This window comes from Oncorhynchus tshawytscha, unplaced genomic scaffold, assembly GCF_018296145.1.
Source record: "Oncorhynchus tshawytscha isolate Ot180627B unplaced genomic scaffold, Otsh_v2.0 Un_contig_3645_pilon_pilon, whole genome shotgun sequence".
Lineage (NCBI taxonomy): Eukaryota > Metazoa > Chordata > Actinopteri > Salmoniformes > Salmonidae > Oncorhynchus > Oncorhynchus tshawytscha.
The window spans coordinates 175,432-194,934 of NW_024609601.1; positions in this window are offsets into that span (position 1 = coordinate 175,432).

A 19,503-nucleotide genomic window follows, 5' to 3' on the forward strand; every position below is an offset into this window, starting at 1 on the left:
TGAGTGTGACAGGGGGACAGTGTGATCAGGTTTAGAATGTGGATGGGTCAAATTCGTCTTCATCTAAGTTGTTCAACAGACATCATCGTCGTCATCATAACTGGTATCTTCAATCTTCAATCTTATCACATTTGTCTGATCTTTCATTTCTATTCACATGTAGTGGTTATTGGGTACTGTATACCTTGTACAATCAAGCATCACATGTAGTGGTTATTGGGTACTGTATACCTTGTACAATCAAGCATCACATGTAGTGGTTATTGGGTACTGTATACCTTGTACAATCAAGCATCACATGTAGTGGTTATTGGGTACTGTATACCTTGTACAATCAAGCATCACATGTTGACCATCAATTAGAGGGAAACAGTGTGGCTAAATTAACAGGCCTTTAGCAGGACACTGACTGCAATACATACTTGGTTGAAGAGGGGTGAAGTAGAAGATTGATTTTAGGAGAGAGGAGAACAGTAGTAGACTGTCTCTTTATCTAAGAGTAGTAGACTGTCTCTTTATCTAAGAGTAGTAGACTGTCTCTTTATCTAAGAGTAGTAGACTGTCTCTTTATCTAAGAGTAGTAGACTGTCTCTTTATCTAAGAGTAGTAGACTGTCTCTTTATCTAAGAGTAGTAGACTGTCTCTTTATCTAAGAGTAGTAGACTGTCTCTTTATCTAAGAGTAGTAGACTGTCTCTGTATCTAAGAGTAGTAGAATGCCTATCTCTATATATCTCTATCTAAGAGTAGTAGACTATCCTTCTATCTAAGAGTAGTAGACTGTCTCTGTATCTAAGAGTAGTAGAATGCTTATCTCTATATATCTCTATCTAAGAGTAGTAGACTGTCTCTCTATCTCTGTATCTAAGAGTAGTAGAATGCCTATCTCTATATCTCTATATCTAAGAGTAGTAGACTGTCTCTCTATCTCTCTATCTAAGAGTAGTAGAAGGCCTCTCTCTCTATATATATCTATCTAAGAGTAGTAGACTGTCTTTGTATCTAAGAGTAGTAGAATGCCTCTCTATATATATCTCTATCTAAGAGTAGTACACTGTCTCTGTATCTAAGAGTAGTAGAATGCCTCTCTCTCTCTATCTCTCTATCTAAGAGTAGTAGACTGTCTCTCTATCTCTGTATCTAAGAGTAGTAGAATGCCTCTCTCTATATCTCTATATGTAAGAGTAGTAGACTGTCTCTCTATCTCTCTATCTAAGAGTAGTAGAAGGCCTCTCTCTCTATATATCTATCTAAGAGTAGTAGACTGTCTTTGTATCTAAGAGTAGTAGAATGCCTCTCTATATATATCTCTATCTAAGAGTAGTACACTGTCTCTGTATCTAAGAGTAGTAGAATGCCTCTCTCTCTCTATCTCTCTATCTAAGAGTAGTAGACTGTCTCTCTATCTCTCTATCTAAGAGCAGTAGACTGTCTCTGTATCTAAGAGTAATAGAAGGCCTCTCTCTCTATATATCTATCTAAGAGTAGTAGACTGTCTTTGTATCTAAGAGTAGTAGAATGCCTCTCTATATATATCTCTATCTAAGAGTAGTACACTGTCTCTGTATCTAAGAGTAGTAGAATGCCTCTCTCTCTCTCTATCTCTCTATCTAAGAGTAGTAGACTGTCTCTCTATCTCTCTATCTAAGAGCAGTAGACTGTCTCTGTATCTAAGAGTAATAGAATGCCTCTCCCTATATATCTCTATCTAAGAGTAGTAGACTGTCTCTCTACCTCTCTATCTAAGAGTAGTAGACTGTCTCTCTACCTCTCTATCTAAGAGTAGTAGAAGTCTATTTCTCTATCTAAGAGTAGTAGACTGTCTCTATTTCTCTATCTAAGAGTAGTAGACTCTCTCTATCTAATAGTAGTAGACTGTCTCTCTCACTATCTTTCTATCTAAGAGTAGTAGACTGTCCCTGTCGCTCTCTCTCTCTCTCTCTCTCTCTCTCTCTCTCTATCTATGTATTTCTCTCTCTCTCTCTTTATCTGGTTTCATAAGCTCCGTCTGTGTAGCAGGGTGAAGCTGAGGTGATGGGCTGATCCTCCTGGATGCCCTAAATGCAGGCGTCATGGTCAGTTAGTGTGTGTGTGTGTGTGCATTCATGTATGTGTGTGTGTGTGTGTGCATTTTGGTGTGTGTGTGTGCGCAAAGCAAAAGGCGGTTGTTATATCTGAGTGTTGATTCTAATGGGGTTAACACCAGTGGGATTGAAATCTACACCCCCTACCGTGAATAAACTAAATGTTATTTCAATCCCAGTGGAATCAACACCACCTGCAGTGAATAAACGAAATGTGATTTAAATCCCAGTGAAATCTACACCCCCTGCCGTGAATAAACTAAATGTTATTTCAGTCCCAGTGGAATCAACACCACGTGGTGCCGTTGTTAAACGACCGCGTTGAGTTCATTTCTGTTAACTCTCTCACAATGAAAAAAAGATATGGGAGGGGCCTCGTTAGCATATTTCCCAGGATGCCTTGTTGCAACTTGTTTTTTTTGTTGATACTAGTTTGTTTTAATATCTATGTTTGTGCACATTGATTGATTAATGGATCTTATACTACACAGAGATAAAGAACACATTTTTCTAACCTAATCCAATCTGGAAGTGGGTGTCATTGACACGGTTACCTCAGGTACGGTGGTTAATTAAGGGAGGCTCGTGTATTCATCTTCCCCACATTGCCAGTCAGTGTAGAAGTTGTTCACTGTCCTGTTGGTTCCAGACTTGGTACATTGGTACCGCTTGCCGTGTGGTAGCAGAGAGAACAATCTATGACTTGAGTGACTGGAGTTTTTAGGGCCTGCCTCTGACACCGCCTGGTATAGAGGTCCTGGATGGCAGGTGATTAACAGTTCCAAGTGTTGGCAATCCTCTGGCTGGATTACAATAGGAGTTATATAACACTTTGCAAACCAGCGTAATGAGACTTTCCGTTGTGGCCTGCAAAGTAGGAGTTTCAGACCACTGTGTGTTAGGACAAAACTAGGCTGTATGGTGATGTCAAACAAAGTAATGTACTGTCATAAATTATTGAATTGTTATTATAAAATATTTAACTTAGCCACTCACTTGGTGAAGGCTACAGGACTTAAAGCCATTGAATGCAACACTCATGTCTCTGTCACTAGCAAACACAGTCATGGGTGGCCTGGTACCTCTAACATACACCTGAAAGGCCCCTTGGGAAATGAATATGCAAATAAGGCTTTACACCGTGGTGCCAGGACAACAACCTCTTCCTCAACGACAGAAAGACAAAGGAGCTGATTGTGGACTACAGGAAACGGAAGGCTGAGCCACGCCCCCATTTACATAGATGGGGCTGTAGTAGAGCAGGTCGAGAGCTCCAAGTTCCTCAGTGACCACATCACTAAGGATCTATCACGTTTCAAACACACCAACACAGTCGTGAAGAGGGCACGACAACACCTCTTCCCCCTCAGGAGACTGAAAGGATTTGGCATGGGTCTTCAGACCCTCAAAAGGTTCTACAGCTGCACCATTGAGAGCATCCTGACCGGTCGCATCACTGCCTGGTATGGCAACTGCTTGACATCTGACCGCAAGGCGCTACCAAGTGTAGTGCGTACTGGGCCGAGTTCCCTGCCATCCAGGACCTCTATACCAGGCGGTGTCAGAGGCAGGCCCTAAAAACTCCAGTCACCCAAGTCATAGATTGTTCTCTCTGCTACCACACGGCAAGCGGTACCAATGTACCAAGTCTGGAACCAACAGGACACTGAACAGCTTCTACCCCCAAGCCATAAGACTGTTAAAAAGATAGTCAGGGTAGTTATATGGTTAACTATTTAACTGTCTGCATTGACCCTTTTTACACCAACTCTTTAGACTCATCACATACTGCTACTGTTTATTATCTATCCTGTTGTCTAGTCACTTCATCCCTACCTATATGTACATATCTACCTCAATTACCTTGTACCCCTGCACATGGACTCACAAGCATTTCGCTACACTCGCATTAACATCTGCTAACCATGTGTATGTGACAAAGACATCTTATTTGATTTGATTTATACTGGTACTCTGTGTATAAGGCCATGTTATCATGGACTCTGTACTGGTACTCTGTGTATAAGGCCATGTTATCATGGACTCTGTACTGGTTAGATTATCAACACTCTGGGGGGGTTAGTTTATCAACACTCTGGGGGGTAGTTTATCAACACTCTGGGGGGTTAGTTTATCAACACTCTGGGGGATGTTAGTTTATCAACACTCTGGGGATGTTAGTTTATCAACACTCTGGGGATGTTAGTTTATCAACACTCTGGGGGGGGGGTTAGTTTATCAACACTCTGGGGGGGTTAGTTTATCAACACTCTGGGGGGTTAGTTTATCAACACTCTGGGGGGTTAGTTTATCAACACTCTGGGGATGTTAGTTTATCAACACTCTGGGGGGGTTAGTTTATCAACACTCTGGGGATGTTAGTTTATCAACACTCTGGGGGGTTAGTTTATCAACACTCTGGGGGGGTTTATTAGTTTATCAACACTCTGGGGGATGTTAGTTTATCAACACTCTGGGATGTTAGTTTATCAACACTCTGGGATGTTAGTTTATCAACACTCTGGGGATGTTAGTTTATCAACACTCTGGGGATGTTAGTTTATCAACACTCTGGGGATGTTAGTTTATCAACACTCTGGGGGTTAGTTTATTAGTTTATCAACACTCTGGGGGGGGTTAGTTTATCAACACTCTGGGGATGTTAGTTTATCAACACTCTGGGGGGTTAGTTTATCAACACTCTGGGGGGTTTATCAACACTCTGTTAGTTTATCAACACTCTGGGGGGTTAGTTTATCAACACTCTGGGGGTTAGTTTATCAACACTCTGGGGGGGTTACTCTGGGGTTTAGTTTCAACACTCTGGGGATGTTAGTTTATCAACACTCTGGGGGTTAGTTTATCAACACTCTGGGGGGTTTATCAACACTCTGGGGGGTTAGTTTATCAACACTCTGGGGATGTTAGTTTATCAACACTCTGGGGGGTTAGTTCATCAACACTCTGGGGGATGTTAGTTTATCAACACTCTGGGGGGTTAGTTTATCAACACTCTGGGGGTTAGTTTATCAACACTCTGGGGATGTTAGTTTTCAACACTCTGGGGGATGTTAGTTTATCAACACTCTGGGGGTTAGTTTATCAACACTCTGGGGATGTTAGTTTATCAACACTCTGGGGGGGGGTTAGTTTATCAACACTCTGGGGGGTTAGTTTATCAACACTCTGGGGATGTTAGTTTATCAACACTCTGGGGGGGTTAGTTTATCAACACTCTGGGGGGTTAGTTTATCAACACTCTGTTAGTTTATCAACACTCTGGGGATGTTAGTTTATCAACACTCTGGGGATGTTAGTTTATCAACACTCTGGGGGGGTTTATCAACACTCTGTTAGTTTATCAACACTCTGGGGGTTAGTTTATCAACACTCTGGGGGGGTTAGTTTATCAACACTCTGGGGGTTAGTTTATCAACACTCTGGGGGGTTAGTTTATCAACACTCTGGGGGTTAGTTTATCAACACTCTGGGGGTTAGTTTATCAACACTCTGGGGATGTTAGTTTATCAACACTCTGGGGGGTTAGTTTATCAACACTCTGGGGGGTTAGTTTATCAACACTCTGGGGGTTAGTTTATCAACACTCTGGGGGGGTTAGTTTATCAACACTCTGGGGGGGGTTAGTTTATCAACACTCTGGGGGGTTAGTTTATCAACACTCTGGGGATGTTAGTTTATCAACACTCTGGGGGGTTAGTTTATCAACACTCTGGGGGGTTAGGGTTCAACACTCTGGGGGGTTAGTTTATCAACACTCTGGGGGGTTAGTTTATCAACACTCTGGGGGGGTTAGTTTATCAACACTCTGGGGGTTAGTTTATCAACACTCTGGGATGTTAGTTTATCAACACTCTGGGGTTAGTTTATCAACACTCTTAGTTTATCAACACTCTGGGGGGTTAGTTTATCCACACTCTGGGATGTTAGTTTATCAACACTCTGGGGAGGTTAGTTTATCAACACTCTGGGGGGGGGGTAGTTTATCAACACTCTGGGGGTGTTAGTTTATCAACACTCTGGGGGGGGTTAGTTTATCAACACTCTGGGGATGTTAGTTTGTTAGTTTATCAACACTCTGGGGATGTTAGTTTGTTAGTTTATCAACACTCTGGGATGTTAGTTTGTTAGTTTACCAACACTCTGGGGATGTTAGTTTACCAACACTCTGGGGATGTTAGTTTGTTAGTTTACCAACACTCTGGGGATGTTAGTTTGTTAGTTTTCCAACACTCTGGGAATGTTTATCAACACTTCAAAAGTGTGAGTTTGACACTGTCTGTGTTAGAATGTTGTGTGTGTGAGAGAGAGAGAGAGAGGGAGTTAGAGAGAGAGAGAGAGAGAGAGAGAGAAGAGAGAGAGTTTGAGAGACTGAGAGTGAGAGATGTTGTGTGTGTGAGAGAGAGAGAGAGAGAGAGAGAGAGAGAGAGAGAGAGAGAGAGAGAGAGAGAGAGGAATCCCTCTGGTCTGCGTGTCAGTCAGGACCTAGCGGGACTAAGAATAGCTTGCGCTGTACAACAGGCTGTCAGCTTGCAAGAGAGTGAGAGAGGAGAGACAGAGAGAGGAGAGACAGAGAGAGGAGAGAGAGAGAGAGATTCCAGAAGGACAATAAGAGAAGAGCTGGATACTGCTGGAGGGCTCCTCTCTGGCTCTACCACGAGGGTGACAGCCAACTCACTTATGGTACACTGTCTCTTTCTCTCTATCTCCCTATCTCTTTCTCTCTCTCTCTCTCTCTCTCTCTCTCTCTCTATCTCTCTCTCTCTCTCTCTCTCTCTCTATATATATATATATATATATATATATATATATATATATATATATATATATATACATGTATTTCTCTCTCTCTTTCTATATATATATATATATATATATATATGTATATATATGTATGGATATATATATGGATATATATATCTCTGGCTCTACCACGAGGGTGACATTCAATTCAATTCAAGGGGCTTTATTGTCATGGGAAACATGTGTTAATAACATTGTCAAAGCAAGTGAGGTAGATAATATACAAAAGTGAAATAAACAATTAAACTGAACAGTAAACATTACACTCACAGAAGTTCCAGAACAATAAAGACATTACAAATGTCATATTATGTATATATATATATGCAGTGTTGTAACGATGTGCAAATTGTTAATGTACAAAAGGGAAAATAAATAAGCATTAATATGGGTTGTATTTACAATGGTGTTTGTGCTTCACTGGTTGCCATTTTCTTGTGGCAACAGGTCACAAATATTGCTGCTGTGATGTCACACTGTGATATTTCCCCCAGTAGATATGGGAGTTTATCAAAATCGTGTTTGTTTTCTAATTCTGTGTAATCTGAGGGAAATACTGTATATATACAGTGGGGAGAACAAGTATTTGATACACTGCCAATTTTGCAGGTTTTCCTACTTACAAAGCATGTAGAGGTCTGTAATTTTTTATCATAGGTACACTTCAACTGTGAGAGACGGAATCTAAAACAGAAATCCAGAAAATCACATTTATGATTTTTAAGTAATTAATTTGCATTTGATTGCATGACATAAGTATTTGATACATCAGAAAAGCAGAACTTAATATTTGGTACAGAAACCTTTGTTTGCAATTACAGAGATCATACGTTTCCTGTAGTTCTTGACCAGGTTTGCACACACTGCAGCAGGGATTTTGGCCCACTCCTCCATACAGACCTTCTCCAGATCCTTCAGGTTTCGGGGCTGTCGCTGGGCAATACGGACTTTCAGCTCCCTCCAAAGATTTTCTATTGGGTTCAGGTCTGGAGACTGGCTAGGCTACTCCAGGACCTTGAGATGCTTCTTACGGAGCCACTCCTTAGTTGCCCTGGCTGTGTGTTTCGGGTCGTTGTCATGCTGGAAGACTCAGCCACGACCCATCTTCAATGCTCTTACTGAGGGAAGGAGGTTGTTGGCCAAGATCTCGCGATACATATTATGGTATTATTTTGGTGGACATGTTTATCTATCAGGGTGTGTAGGGTGTAAATATGATTGGTCGTGCGATATTTTGGTATAAATCCAACTTGGCTTTTATTCAAGACATTGTGCTCATTAAGGAGGGTTTCGAACTTTTACATTTATAATACTACAGAAAACCTTCCCCAGGTTACTGTTCACACAAATGAACTCTTACATTTATAATACTACAGAAAACCTTCCCCAGGTTACTGTTCACACAAATGAACTCTTACATTTATAATACTACAGAAAACCTTCCCCAGGTTACTGTTCACACAAATGAACTCTTACATTTATAATACTACAGAAAACCTTCCCCAGGTTACTGTTCACACAAATGAACTCTTACATTTATAATACTACAGAAAACCTTCCCCAGGTTACTGTTCACACAAATGAACTCTTACATTTATAATACTACAGAAAACCTTCCCCAGGTTACTGTTCACACAAATGAACTCTTACATTTATAATACTACAGAAAACCTTCCCCAGGTTACTGTTCACACAAATGAACTCCTACATTTATAATACTACAGAAAACCTTCCCCAGGTTACTGTTCACACAAATGAACTCTTACATTTATAATACTACAGAAAACCTTCCCCAGGTTACTGTTCACACAAATGAACTCCTACATTTATAATACTACAGAAAACCTTCCCCAGGTTACTGTTCACACAAATGAACTCCTACATTTATAATTTGAAAACCTTCCCCAGGTTACTGTTCACACAAATGAACTCCTACATTTATAATACTACAGAAAACCTTCCCCAGGTTACTGTTCACACAAATGAACTTTACATTTATAATACTACAGAAAACATTTCCCCAGGTTACTGTTCACACAAATGAACTCCTACATTTATAATACTACAGAAAACCTTCCCCAGGTTACTGTTCACACAAATGAACTTTACATTTATAATACTACAGAAAACCTTCCCCAGGTTACTGTTCACACAAATGAACTCTTACATTTATAATACTACAGAAAACCTTCCCCAGGTTACTGTTCACACAAATGAACTCTTACATTTATAATACTACAGAAAACCTTCCCCAGGTTACTGTTCACTCAAATGAACTTTACATTTATAATACTACAGAAAACCTTCCCCAGGTTACTGTTCACACAAATGAACTTTACATTTATAATACTACAGAAAACCTTCCCCAGGTTACTGTTCACACAAATGAACTTCTACATTTATAATACTACAGAAAACCTTCCCCAGGTTACTGTTCACACAAATGAACTCTGGTCTACATTTATAATACTACAGAAAACCTTCCCCAGGTTACTGTTCACACAAATGAACTCTTACATTTATAATACTACAGAAAACCTTCCCCAGGTTACTGTTCACACAAATGAACTCCTACATTTATAATACTACAGAAAACCTTCCCCAGGTTACTGTTCACACAAATGAACTCCTACATTTATAATACTACAGAAAACCTTCCCAGGTTACTGTTCACACAAATGAACTCCTACATTTATAATACTACAGAAAACCTTCCCAGGTTACTGTTCACACAAATGAACTCCTACATTTATAATACTACAGAAAACCTTCCCCAGGTTACTGTTCACACAAATGCCGCTGTACTTGTTAGGGTCACATTTGTCTCCGTTTTTAAAGATTGGGGTTATGAGTTCTTGATTCCAGATGTCAGGGAAATAACCTACACTCAGGATCACAATAAACTGGTTTAATATAGCCAATTGACATTTTGCACTAGTGAGTTTCAGCATCTCATTTAGGATGCCATCATGTCCGCATGCTTTTTAAAATTTGAGGGCCTGTAGTTTCTTATAGAGCTCCTGGTCAGTAATAGTTTAGTTTCTTATAGAGCTCCTGGTCAGTAATAGTTTAGTTTCTTATAGAGCTCCTGGTCAGTAATAGTTTAGTTTCTTATAGAGCTCCTGGTCAGTAATAGTTTAGTTGTCTTATAGAGCTCCTGGTCAGTAATAGTTTAGTTTCTTATAGAGCTCCTGGTCAGTAAGTTTAGTTTAGTTTCTTATAGAGCTCCTGGTCAGTAATAGTTTAGTTTCTTATAGAGCTCCTGGTCAGTAATAGTTTAGTTTCTTATAGAGCTCCTGGTCAGTAATAGTTTAGTTTCTTATAGAGCTCCTGGTCAGTAATAGTTTAGTTTCTTATAGAGCTCCTGGTCAGTAATAGTTTAGTTTCTTATAGAGCTCCTGGTCAGTAATAGTTTAGTTTCTTATAGAGCTCCTGGTCAGTAATAGTTTAGTTTCTTATAGAGCTCCTGGTCAGTAATAGTTTAGTTTCTTATAGAGCTCCTGGTCAGTAATAGTTTAGTGTCTTATAGAGCTCCTGGTCAGTAATAGTTTAGTTTCTTATAGAGCTCCTGGTCAGTAATAGTTTAGTTTCTTATAGAGCTCCTGGTCAGTAATTGGGGAGTCCAGTGGATGTTGATTGTCCTTTATAGCTTTTTTTAATCCATTCAACTTCTCATGAATTTGGCGTCGTTCTGCGTTTGTGTCAATTTGAACGGTGTTGTAGAGAGTTTTAAAATGGGTCCATATGTCACCCTTTTGCCAGAAGTTGTGTGTGTTTATCCTCAATTAGTGTCAGCTGCTTGCTGTTGTACTGTGCTGTTTTGGTTCTGAGTGTTACGTTTATAGAGTTTTAAAGTCTCACAGTAATGAAGGCGTGATTCACCATTGTTTGGGTCTCTGTGCTTTCGGTTGGATAGTGTTCTAATTTTTTTCCTTATAATTTTACAACCTGCAAACCAGTTGTCATCTGTGGTCTTAAAAAAAAAACAATTTCAGTTGTGCTTCTTTTGCCGTTTGTCTGAATATATAGTTGATGTTTTTTACTGCTAGATTGAGGCCTTCTTTACTGTGAGTGAATGTGGTATCCAGAAAGTTATCTAAGAATGTTTGGATATTTTGGTAGAAAATCTCTCTCTCTGTCTCTGTCTCTGTCTCTCTCTCTCTCACATGCACGAACACACGCACACACACACACACACACACACACACACACACACACACACACACACACACACACACACACACACACACACACACACACACACACACACACACACTGTTAGGAAGGAATCAGACTTCCTGTTATAGCAGTAGGTAACATTAACCCACAGCTTATTGAATTGCCATCGACTCCCCTGTTTTCGCCAGCCTGACATTTGATAGTGTGTGTGTGTGTGTGTGTGTGTGTGTGTGTGTGTGTGTGTGTGTGATAGGTGATTATGTCCGTCCCACCCTCCAGACAGACACGTGCTGAGTTAAAGAGGTTAGAGGTTATTAAATCTTCTCCATGTACACAACAGTGTGTGTGTTCTGCACCAAGACAACTGTCAGCGTAATGAAGCCTTTCTGAAACCCTGCTCTTTATCACCCAGTGAAAATCACATTACCACTACTGGTCTTTTATAGGACAATAAAATAATACCACACACACACACACACACACACACACACACACACACACACACACTCTCTCTCTCTACAAGGAATTATTTGGCTTTAGTTTTTAGTAAAAATTCCCTGTCTTAGTCCAGTTAGGATCACCACTTTATTTTAAGAAAGTGAAATGTCAGATTAATAGTAGAGAGATGGATTTATTTCAGCTTTTATTTATTTCATCACATTCCCAGTGGGTCAGAAGTTTACATACAGGATTTACATACACTCAATTAGTATTTGGTAGCTTGCCTTTAAATTGTTTAACTTGGGTCAAATGTTTTGGGTAGCCTTCCACAAGATTCCTCCTGACAGAGCTGGTGTAACTGAGTCAGGTTTGTAGGCATCCTTGCCCGAACACACTTTTTCAGTTCTGCCCACAGATTTTCTGTAGGATTGAGGTCAGGGCTTTGTGATGGCCACTCCAATACCTTGACTTTGTTCTCCTTAAGCCATTTTGCCACAACTTTGGATGTATGCTTGGGGTCATTGTTCATTTTGAAGACCCATTTGCGACCAAGCTTTAACTTTAACTGACTGATGTCTTGAGATGTTGCTTCAATATATCCACATAATTTTCGTTCCTCATTATCTATTTTGTGAAGTGCACCAGTCCCTCCTGCAGCAAAGCACCCCCACAACATGATGCTGCCACCCCCATGCTTCACTGTAGCGATGGTCATTATGGCCAAACAGTTCTATTTTTGTTGTTTCATCAGACCAGAGGACATTTCTCCAAAAAGTACAAGCTTTGTCCCCATGTGCAGTTGCAATCCGTAGTCTGGCTTTATTTATGGCGATTTTGGAGCAGTGGCTTCTTCCTTGCTGAGCGGCCTTTCAGGTTATGTTGATATAGGACTTGTTTTATTGTGGATATTGTCACGTTCTGACCATAGTTCTTTTGTGTTTTCCTTGTTTTAGTGTTGGTCAGGACGTGAGCTGGGTGGGCATTCTATGTTGTATGTCTAGTTTGTCTATTTCTATGTATGGCCTGATATGTATGGCCTGATATGGTTCTCAATCAGAGGCAGGTGTTAGTCATTGTGTCTGATTGGGAACCATATTTAGGTAGCCTGTTTTGTGGGTGGTTGTTTCCTGTCTTTGTGTTCTCTGCACCAGATAGGACTGTTTCAGTTTCGCCACGTTTCTCATTTTGTTCATGTTTAGTTTCTCTTATTAAAGAACCATGAACTCTAACCACGCTGCATTTTGGTCCTCCTCTCCTTCCCAGGTAGAAAGCCATTACAGATATAGATACTTATGTACCTGTTTCCTCCAGCATCTTCACAAGGTCCTTTGCTGTTGTTCTGGGATTGATTTGCATTTTTCACACCAAAGTACGTTCATCTCTAGGAGACAGAACGCATCTCCTTCCTGAGCGGTATGACGGCTGCGTGGTCCCATGGTGTTTATACTTGCGTACTATTGTTTGTACAGTTGAATGTGGTACCTTCAGGCGTTTGGAAATGTTTCCCAAGGATGAACCAGACTTGTGGAGGTCTACATTATTTTTTTTTGTTGGCTGATTTCTTTAGGTAAAGGTAGGCCTTGACATACATCCACAGGTACATCTCCAAATGACTCAAATGATGTCAATTAGCCTATCAGAAGCTTCTAAAGCCATGACATCATTTTCTGGAATTTTCCAAGCTGTTTAAAGGCAGAAGTCAACTTAGTGTATGTAAACTTCTGACCCACTGGAAATGCGACACAGTGAATTATAAGTGAAATAATCTGTCTGTAAACAATTGCTGGAAAAATGACTTGTGTCATGAACAAAGAAGATGTCCTAACCGATTTGCCCAAACTATAGTTTGTTAACAAGAAATTTGGAGTGGTTTAAAAACAAGTTTTAATGACTACAACCTAAGTGTATGTAAACTTCCAACTTCAACTGTATATTTTTTTTATTCTTCATTTTAGTAATTTAGTAGACAGTCTTATCCAGAGCAACTCACAGTAGTGAGAACATATATTTTCATACTGGTCCCCCGTGGGAATCGAACCCCAGTCTGTCTATGGAATACAGTTTTTGATACACATTTAACCAGAAGCATAACAGTTGAATTGTTATGAACACACCCTTCTGTTTGTCTCCAACTGTTTGAGCAGCATGTCAGGTTTGTTCAGATGTTGAAATCAAGTGTCCTACCTGATTCATCAGCATGAGAACGAGTTGCCAACTCCTTATATAAACTGTGTTTTATGCTCATTGCACATTTATAAAACACAGACTAGACAGCTAGTATCACAGACTAGACATCTAGTATAACAGTCTGGCTAAGATGCTGCTAGCGGTACGTGGTACCACAATGGCATGTGTGACAAACTGAGCATTACTTTTACCATAATAAATGTTAATTGGAACATCCGGTGTAGTAGTGTCTGCTTTGCTCTCAATCTGAGGAGTTGAGACATAAACAGGGTTTCATTAGAAAAGGTTAACTTCTCCTCTATTGCAGTATAATAATGTCACAATGTGTTTGTGTCCAATGACCCATTCTGTTGCACCAAACCTCAAATAGCGAGGTGAAACCTCTTTGCAGAGAAGAAGTGATCTCTCATCTTTGTTGTTGTGAGTGGCAGGGGGAGGGGCTTGGTGTGTGTGTGTGTGTAAACAGAGAGGAAGAGGTGAAGCGAGAGGTTTCACTCTCGCCAAAAATCTTTGCAAAATAAACCCGTTGTGTTTCTATGAGCTTATTTTGGACCTAAGCTTTTGCCTGCCTTCCCGCCTTTGGGACAACGACTCCCATTGTTAAGGCGGAGACATCTTGTCATTATATACTAAACTCTTTGGTGTAAATGGGAAGGTACACACAGCACAGAGTGAAGGAGACAAGACCATAAAGACAACATGACAACAAGCGGGCATAAACAAGATTCTTGCGATACGGGCATTTGGAATATCGCGGAAAAACATACGTTTTGAATCAATCTAATGAAATATATATCGCCCTAATTGAGCATGTACTGTGTGTGTTTGTTTGAGAGAGAGAGCTTCTTCCTCTGGGTAATACAGTAGCTATCATTTTAAATCTTCTTCCTCTGGGTAATACAGTAGCTATCATTTTTACTCAGGCAGAGTTAAAGTGCAAAGGGAAATGCTCATATTTGTATTTATGTGCCTGTGCCTGCAGCGTGCTCTGAGTGTGTGTGTGTGGTAGTGATGCACAGTTGACTCATAACCAGTAGTCCCCGCGGTGATATCTGGCGAGGCACGCGGGTATGGTAGTGATGAGGCAGGCGGGTATGGTAGTGATGAGGCAGGCGGGTATGGTAGTGATGAGGCAGGCGGGTATGGTAGTGATGAGGCAGGCAGGCGGGTATGGTAGTGATGAGGCAGGCGGGTATGGTAGTGATGAGGCAGGCGGGTATGGTAGTGATGAGGCAGGCGGGTATAGGGTCATGAAATATTGTGCGGATGAAGGACGAGATGAATAAATAAAAAAACAATACATTAAAAACCCATAAATGTATAATTATTGTGCAATTTATATCTGTAGGCTATATTTAGGTTTTTCTTTATTTTTATATGGTGTTTGTGCCTAATAAGATATAGGGCCTGACTGCATGAGCTTCAAATACACGCCAATTCACCAATTGCTTTTGGGAACTTGAGCAGAAAAAGCTGAGGCAAAAATGACAATGTTTGGGAGTTTAATACCAATAAGAGTTGAACATAAAGAGAAGGGAGGGCCAGAACAGTAGGCAACCAAATTGTATCTTTGATCGTATGCTATCCTTTCATGTTTTTGGTACGTTATTAGTCTATCTGAGAATTAACCAATGATATCAGGCCACACCCCGCCATGATTAGAGACACCTGTGTGTGTCCTTTGACACTATATAAACTATTGACCCCGTAGTGTTTGTCATTATACCCTGATGAAGACAGCTTGTCTGTCTAAACGTTGGTTATTAGGTTATTCAATTATTGCATCTGCGCTCCTAGTGTGAGGCTCTCCTTTAATTTTTCAAGGGCCAGAAGAGTAGCCTAATGTTTTGGGAAATATGTTATGTGTGATTATTGTGAGGCGTTATACAAACTCCACAGTCATATAATATGACATGTCAACTGAACTGTTCAGATGGGCTGAATGGAAACTGAAATCTAGACACCAACTGTAGGTCTATAACCTCTCACATAGTCTTCATATTAATTCCGGCTGAATTAAGCATTTCTTGCAGTAAAATGATACATCAAATGTACATTTTTGACTCAGGAACAGGAGTGGAGAAATATGATTTATTTATTTCAGCATCTTTAGAGAATTAATGCGCAGTTAGCAACTCTACAGACAGTCCCTATCTTTATTAGCATCATAAAAGCTGAAAGTATTTCAACCGCATAAAATATTCATCCAAGCCTAACTAAACATGTTGGGTCATTTTCACAACTTTTAATTCCCTTAAAATAGGTCCTGTTTTTTTATGTTTTGTTATTGCATTTTCTACCCGGTCCCTAAACGTCTCTGCTGCTCAACTCTCGTGTGCTCCACTGTACTGAACTCTACTCCACTCTATTCTATTCCACTGTACTGAACTCTACTCCACTCTATTCTATTCCACTGTACTGAACTCTACTCCACTCTATTCTATTCCACTGTACTGAACTCTACTCCACTCTATTCTATTCCACTGTACTGAACTCTACTCCACTCTATTCTATTCCACTGTACTGAACTCTACTCCACTCTATTCTATTCCACTGTACTGAACTCTACTCCACTCTATTCTATTCCACTGTACTGAACTCTACTCCATCTATTCCACTGTACTGAACTCTACTCCACTCTATTCTATTCCACTGTACTGAACTCTACTCCACTCTATTCCACTGAACTCTGGGTCCACTCTATTCTATTCCACTGTACTGAACTCTACTCCAATTCCACTGTACTGAAAATATTCTATTCCACTGTACTGAACTCTACTCCACTCTATTCTATTCCACTGTACTGAACTCTACTCCACTCTATTCCACTGTACTGAACTCTACTCCATTCTATTCACTGTACTGAACTCTACTCCACTCTATTCCACTGTACTGAACTCTACTCCACTCTATTCTATTCCACTGTACTGAACTCTACTCCACTTTTCTATTCCACTGTACTGAACTCTACTCTAAACTGAACTCTACTCCACTCTATTCTATTCCACTGTACTGAACTCTACTCCACTCTATTCTACTGTAATGTATTGTACTGAACTCTATTCTACTGTAATGTATTGTACTGCTATTCTACTGTAATCTATTGTACTGAACTATTCTACTGTAATGTATTGTACTGAACTCTATTCACTGTAATCTATTGTACTGAACTCTATTCTACTGTAATGTATTGTACTGAACTCTATTCTACTGTAATGTATTGTATTGAACTCTATTCTACTGTAATGTATTGTATTGAACTCTATTCTACTGTAATGTATTGTATTGAACTCTATTCTACTGTAATGTATTGTATTGAGAGAGAGAGAGAGACGCTACCTTTACTTGTTACTTCTGTGAACTTTCATTATCCTCCCTCCTCATGAGGGAGGGAAGATAGAAAATATCTGGGGTTTTGGTCATGGAATTTCAAGGCACAAGGCAATGTTTCTTAAAGAAGACAGACACATTCTCCTAAACTAAATATAAGGGTTGATGTTAGTTGGCAGAAGGTCTTTACATGTTTCTTAAAGAAGACAGACACATTCTCCTAAACTAAATATAAGGGTTGATGTTAGTTGGCAGAGGTCTTTACATCAACATGTTTTAATGTTAATAATAATAATTTCTAAAACCTTTTAAGACCCCTTTTATTTTCATTTTACCTTTTATTTTCTGTTTGACAAGAAATCAAAGCCGCTGCTTATGGTTAAAATGGGAAGTGGTTGAAACCGTCACGTTCGCTGGAATAGTTATTGGACCAACGTGATCTGGGTTCCACATCTTTAGTTAGTGAACCGCACAATACAATAAAGCAAGACCAAACCGTGCTGACATATAACTACCCACAAACAATATCCCACAAACACATGTGGGGGAAAATGCTACTTAAATGTGATCCCCAATTAGAGACAACGATTACCAGCTGCCTTCTAATTGGGAATTATACCAATCACCAGCATAGAAAAAACAAAACTAGAACCCCACATAGAAATAATAAACTAGACTAAACCCCCAGTCACGCCCTGACCTACTCTACCATAGAAAATAAGGGCTCTCTACGGTCAGGACGTGAAAGAGACATTTATATTTGCATTGTAAAAAAAAATATTAGTTGATTCAACTTATTATTTCCAGATATAGTCCGTGCAACTTCATGACAAGTTATACTAACTTACTCCAAATGTACTTTGACTAATTAAAGATATTTAAGTTAACTTCACCAATGCTTTAAATGTAGAGTTATCCTAACTAACACTGAGTTAACTTTGACTAAGTCAACTTCAACATTTTTTCAGTATAACCTACTATTCATAGTTGAATACATGTTTTAGTCAATGCTTAGGTTCCCGTATTCATTTTGGGTGCTGGTACTGTTTATATTTAGGTGCAGGAGCGTCACAATACTTTAGAGTTAATATTCCATAAGAGGAACAGGAGCTCATGCAGTAGAACATTTTGATATACCGCTATTCAGCTCCGGTGACCAGATCCCCTGAACGCAGCTCACTTTCCTGCCCACCTTCCAGTTCACACTCTCAAACACACAGATCCCCTGAACGCAGCTCAGTCTCCAGATCCCAATCACCTGAGTTCTAATCACCTGTATGTCATTATCACACACTAATTAGTTCAGTTCTTTGCACCCCGTCACTGTGAGGTATTGTTTGTTTTGTGACGCACGTTATTTCAGAGCGCTGGTTTTCCCGTGAGTTACTCCTCCCGTGTAGGATAGTTTTTGCCTGCCTCAACAACGACGTCTTTTTGCCTATTCCCTGCCCGTACCTTAGCCGGATTTCCTGTTATCTACCTATTGCCTGATCTCCCTGACTTGGCTTGATAAAAATTAGTTAGTTATTATAAGGCACACTTTAATTAGTGTGTCTTAATTTCTAAGGAAACTTAGTCTTAGCTTTAATTTGCATGCTCCTATGATCTTCACATGTTATTGCTCATGTGTCCTTTTGACATGGGATTTAATTATTATATATATATTTTTAAATGTAACCTTTATTTAACTAGGCAAGTCAGTTAAGAACAAATCCTTATTTACAATACCCCGGCCAAACCTGCGCCACCCTATGAGACTCCCAATCACGGCCGGGGACTGTAGTGACTCCTCTTGCACTGAGATGCAGTGCCTTAGACATTTCAAAATAGTAATTTTAAGTGTAATATAAAAAATAACTGGTGCACATTGTTATAAATGTATAGTTCAATTTAACGTTAGCGTGATAATTCAGTCAATTGATCGTGATGTGGATTTTGGTCCATAACGGCCCAGCTCTACGTGCAGATAGATAGGACTGTGCTGCTCCTGCCTCTGACATGGTGTGGTACTGTAGGTGTCTGCCAACAGCTTCCTGTCCTGACAGAATGGCCCAGCTCTACGTGCAGATAGATAGGACTGTGCTGCTCCTGCCTCTGACATGGTGTGGTACTGTAGGTGTCTGCCAACAGCTTCCTGTCCTGACAGAATGGTCCAGCTCTACGTGCAGATAGATAGGACTGTGCTGCTCCTGCCTCTGACATGGTGTGGTACTGTAGGTGTCTGCCAACAGCTTCCTGTCCTGACAGAATGGTCCAGCTCTACGTGCAGATAGATAGGACTGTGCTGCTCCTGCCTCTGACATGGTGTGGTACTGTAGGTGTCTGCCAACAGCTTCCTGTCCTGGCAGAATGGTCCAGCTCTACGTGCAGCTAGATAGGACTGTGCTGCTCCTGTCTCTGACATGGTGTGGTACTGTAGGTGTCTGCCAACAGCTTCCTGTCCTGACAAATGGCCCAGCATA